Consider the following 4140-nt stretch of genomic DNA (forward strand, 5'->3'; position numbering starts at 1 on the left):
ATCTGAAATAAACTCAACTGCTCTCTCAAATGAGAATACTAAAAATGAACCTGACCACTCTCAAAAATTAAGTAAAACAAAACGGAGAATAATCCACAATCCTTGTCTGGTACCAGATCAATCCGAAAATGTAATCAGTTCATGCTAGTCATGAGGCCAAACATCCCTGAAAGTTTCATCTGAATCCATCCAGCAGTTCTTGAGATATCTTGTCCATGGACAAACAAACAAACAAATATAACTGAAAACAATACCCCTGCCTTCACTAAGGCAGAGGTAAAAATGATAAAAAGAAATATACAGTACAGTACTGTTTCTACTTCGAGGATTTTCACCTATCGCAGAGGGTTTTGGAATGTAACACCTGCGATAGTTGAGGGATTACTGTATTATGCAATGAGTTATCGAATAAATTTATAATTCAGAGAAAAATATTAAAAAGTGGTAATTTTTAAAATAACAAAAAGAAAAGCATTTTTTAAAAGTTAATTTTTATTTTTATAAAGAATTCAAATATATTTTTTTTAACTCATAAAACTTTTACAAAAAAATAACATTCCAAAATCGTAAGACGTGTCATGCAGTTTTTTTTAGTTTTTTTTTTCGCACTTTTTGTATACTTTTATTGTTGTTCTTGATGGATTTATTGTTCCAAACTTCAGCATTTTCTTCAACTTTTTATAAACCAAAAATAGAGCATGATCAGGAATTTAAAGGAGTGAGGGGGACGAGAGGAGGAGGAGGAGAGAAGGGGAATCAAACAAGAGAGAGAGAGAGAGGGAGAAGACAAACAAAAGAGACAAGTGAGAGAGGAAGAAGAGAGAGATAAACAAGAGAGTGAAAGAGAGAGAGAAGCAGGAGACAGAGACAAAAGAAAGAAAGAGATTGAGACGCGGAGGGAGGGAGGGAGAGAGAGAGAGTTTGTTGGCGTTCAATATTCTTCAGGAGAGAATGGAAGACATAAATCTCAAGAAAGACACAGACTTTCAGATTATTTTTCTCTTTGAATTTGTCTCTTAATGTCTATATAGGTATTAACTACATCAGAGACACTACAGTTTTTTAAGTGGAAATTCAGCATAAATTTCATAAATATAGATAGAACTGCAAAGTTGTATTTGCAAATATATTTATTTAGAAATGAAATTTACAGGAAAAGTAAAGAAAACTCAATACCTTTCTGAGAGTAAAACCATTGCATATATTACCTCGGGCTATATTATATCAAGTGTGAGGATTGTCTCTGGGCTTGAAAATCTGAATAATGAAATATATAATGATAAGAACTAATATCTATCAATCAGTCTGTCCATCCATCTGTCTCTCTTACCTATCTAGTAATACACACACATGTATATATTTATATATACACACACATATATATATAGATTTGTACACACACACGCGTATATGTGTTTAGGAAAGGATATGCTTAGTGTAAGGCAGGTTTACCATTCAGGTTTCAGCTCTGAAGAGGTGTATCGTTGGATCGCATTTAAAGTGTGACATAATTTCTTACCGAATACTGAAACATATAAAGGAATACCAAGTTCAAGCCCATGTTCTTTTCTCTCATTTTACACACACACACACACAACCAGTGTTGGTTTGTTTACGTCCCCATAGTGACAATTAGAATAAGTATTTTCAAACTCTTGAAGGCAGAGCCCCAGCATGGCCGCAGTCCACTGAGTGAAAGATAAGGACAACAGCTCTGAGAAACCAGTTCCAAGCAATGATTCTCAACCTCATCGAAGACTTGCTCTGAGTTACCTCCCTTCAAAGAACACTACCTTCGTAGACCGCATCCCAACATGACCAGCCTTACAATTTCACCGACAGACTTTAATATCTTCTGCCATCTTTTACAATACTGCCTGAACGATTACAACCAATGGCCCTTGTATGTCTGGTGAAAGTGAGTGAGGATTGGGCTGTTTAATTTTAAGAAGTTTGCTTCACAATCATAAGGTGCCACATTCAATTCTAGTATGAGAAGGCAAGTGTCTTCTACCACAGCCCCAGATTGACAAGTGCCACATGTGAAGAATTTGGTAGATATCACATGCACGTGTGTGTGTGTGTAAATGTATATGTATATATGTTGGTGTATTTGAGCTTATGTTCATGTAAATTTACTGTGTAAAACACACACACATATTTGTATGTATGTGTGGTTGATGTGTGGCTGGGTGGTAAGAACTCTACTTCCAAACCACATGGTTCTGGGTTTGGTTCCACTGCATGGCACCTTGGACGAGTGTTATCTGCTATAGCCTCGAGCTGACCAAAGCCTTGCAACTGGATCTGGCAGACAGACACCGAAAGAAGCCCATCATATAAACATATGTGTGTATGTATATGTGATAGTGAGTGTGTGTGTGTGTGTGTGACTGTACACATGTCTCCTGGTCATGACATCATGTGACAGTTGTAATAATAATCTTTTCTACTAAAGGCACAAGGCCTGAAATTTTAGGGAAGGGAAATAGTCGATTCCATCGACCCCAATACTCAGCTGGTACTTATTTTATCGACTCCAAAAGGATGAAAGGCAAAGTCCACCTTGGTGGAATTTGAATTCAGAATGGAGCAACGGGTAAAATACCACTAAGCTTTTTGCCCAGAATGCTGATGATTCTGCAAGCTCACCATACCAAGATGATAATATTGATAATAATCATCATCATCATCATCATCGTTTAACGTCCGCTTTCCATGCTAGCATGGGTTGGACGATTTGACTGAGGACTGGTGAAACCGGATGGCAACACCAGGCTCCAGTCTGATTTGGCAGAGTTTCTACAGCTGGATGCCCTTCCTAACGCCAACCACTCAGAGAGTGTAGTGGGTGCTTTTACGTAATAATAATAATAATAATAATAATAATAATAATAATAATAACAACAACAAAAACATTACTAACAATAACACAAATAATAACAATAATAATATAAATAACAATAAGTATTAAATTATGTCATTAAATTCATTGCTGTTTGAGTGTTTTTAATTTTCAGTATTTGGATTTTGTTTGCCAAAATTTAACAATAACAGGTCATGGCTGACTAAAGAAATTTTAAATTAATTTGGATTTAAATCAGGTTTACTTTATGTTAAAACAGATGAGGAGTATTTCTTGTCCTAGACAGAGTGTCAAACAATCCCAGAAAAGTTTGGTGTCTGTTTTCAATCTCAGCGGAATTTGAACTCATAACATAGTGACAGGCAAAATATAGCTAAGCATTTAGCCCAACATGCTAATGATTCTGCCAGCTCACCATCTTAACAATAATAATAATAATAATCCTTTCTACTGGAATCACAAGGCTTCAAATTTGAGGGGAGGGGGCCAGTCTATTAGACTGACCCCAGTACGCAACTGGTACTTAATTTATCAATCCCCGAAAGGATGAAAGGCGAAGTTGACCTCAGTGAAATTTGAACTCAGAAGGGGAAAATACTGGTAAGCATTTTGCCTAGCATGCTAATGATACCGCAAACTCACTGCCTCAGATATGATAATAATAATAATAATAATAATAATCCTTTCTACTATAGGCACCAGATCTGAAATTTCAGGAGAGGGGGATAGTCAATTACATAGACCCCAGTGTCTGACTGGTACTTATGTTATTGACTCCAAAAGGATGAAAGGCTAAGTCAAGCTAGGCAGAATTTGAAAACAGAATGTTAAGAGCCAGGAGAAATACTACTGAGCATTTTGTCTGGCATGCTAATGCTTCCAGCAGCTAACGATTAATTAATTACAAAGAGAAAAAAACATCGTTAATTCAATGAATTTTTTTTTTTTTTTAGTGCACAACATCCTAGCACCATGTGTCCCATAAGTCTGTGATAAATTTAGCAGTCGTTTGCATGTTAAATGCTGCTTTACTTTTGGTACATATTCTGTCACTACGCCACCCAACCACCCACCCACTTCTACAACATCATGGCAAGATGGAGAAAGAAGGAAGAAAGTCTTAATTCTTGAAGGACTTTGGGTGTAGAATACCAAGAGTTTAAAACCAATTAGATTCATGATATTCCAGTCTGAGAGTTTACCATTTTACCAATTCACTACCAAAGCAAAATGAGCAATTCTTTTTTTTTTTGTTTTTTTTGTTTTCAAAAAAA

The sequence above is a fragment of the Octopus bimaculoides genome, chromosome 15 (assembly GCF_001194135.2).
Source record: "Octopus bimaculoides isolate UCB-OBI-ISO-001 chromosome 15, ASM119413v2, whole genome shotgun sequence".
Lineage (NCBI taxonomy): Eukaryota > Metazoa > Mollusca > Cephalopoda > Octopoda > Octopodidae > Octopus > Octopus bimaculoides.